Genomic DNA, 1660 nt, shown 5'->3' on the forward strand with positions numbered 1-1660 from the left:
TTATGTGCCGAAATTTGAGTTAATATACTCCTGATTTTCCAGACCTTTCATTTCACCCCTACCCAGCCAGAAAAGAATTATGGAATGTTCTGTCTATTGCTGTGTAATAGGATGATCAGAAAACAAATTGAAGAAAAGATGACCCTCTAAGAAGTGCATTTTATGTTATTTTGTATAGGCTACAGAGTTTTTGTTGGATGAATCTTTCCAAAGAACCATTTTTCTCTGTTAGGAAGCATATCATGTATAAGTTAAAGATCTTTTCAGAAAAAAATTTTCATGTTGACAGTAAGAATTAGACTCCTGTGATACAGAATTAAGTATAGATTTCACTTGGCAAAGACTTGTCATTATCATTCCTTTAACCTACAGTAATGCAGATTTAAAAGTAAGAATAACATTAGGTGGCCCAGTACGCCACAATCTTAACATGATTCAGTGTATTTATATCATGAAATGTTAAAGAACTTTGCAGACCAGCCCTTCCCTTACTCCCAGGCCATTGCTGGCACGTGCAGTAGTGCTGTCTGACCACAGAGTGAGACACACTTACCTGACAGACAGCCAGGTCATCAGCTTTCTCTGAGTCAGAAGGAAATACAGCTAACTGATCAACTAACACTTTGGTCACAAAATGATAGGTTGGATTTTTTAAAGAGCTTGTCTAGATTGGGAAGATAAAGGGTTTGAAAATATGTGATGGGGAAGAGGGGAAGAATTACTGGGCAGTCATCAAGTGGTTATTGTCTCTTATTTCTCGTGAGAAAACAGTTGAAAAATAACGAGGCATAGATTGAAGTCACCTAAAAAAGAACTTGTTTCCCACTCATGGTACATACTTGTCCCTTAATCAGGCACAGGCTTAATAGTAATGCATCCAGCGAAGCAAACTGAGGGGGAAATCGATAAAGTGCTACACATAGAGAGGAGCCTGAGAGCCCTCTGTTAGGGCAGGCCTTCCTTCTAAAACCGTACAAAGTAAAACCTAGATAAGGAGCAACTGGATAATTTGTCCTATATTCTCCCGCCTTTCCTTGGTTTTGTTTCTCTTCTTGAACGAGTTACCCCTGAGACCTTTCTCATTCCTCTTGAAAGTTCTGATTCAAGTTTAGACAAATTTTCCCCTCTTATTTATGACACAATTCCATATATGTGAAATACCCATTTTTGTTATTTAGTAGGCACTCAAATATTCATCTTGTGCCTTTTTTAGTTTAGCATGATTAAGCCATACTGAAATTTTCAAAAAGTTTTAAACAAAAAGAAAAAACTCACCATCCTCCTAAAAATGCACAAGCATAAAAATGTTTGACTTAAAATTCCAACAGAAGCATAAAAACCAGTCCCTTCTTTTAAAGTTTAGCCCTTCTTGGATGGGCCCATCTTCACTTGTTCCCGTGAGACAGGCAGCACCTGCTTTCCTACTACACAGCATCTTCTTGAGAATCTTATCTTGGTCTAGGTGAATTGTCAAGACCCTTGATTTTCTGGTTCAAACCTCCCAGACTTCTAAGAATGTCCTTGGATCAGGTCCCTGGTCTAAGAAACATAGTAATTCAGCCAGTTGCAGAGACAGTAGTAACCACCTTAATGAATGATTCTAGGCCCAAAATTCCCAGTCTTTTCACAAAACTTTATTTTATGATACATTTTTTTCAGT

Source organism: Canis lupus, chromosome 5 (genome assembly GCF_003254725.2).
Source record: "Canis lupus dingo isolate Sandy chromosome 5, ASM325472v2, whole genome shotgun sequence".
Lineage (NCBI taxonomy): Eukaryota > Metazoa > Chordata > Mammalia > Carnivora > Canidae > Canis > Canis lupus.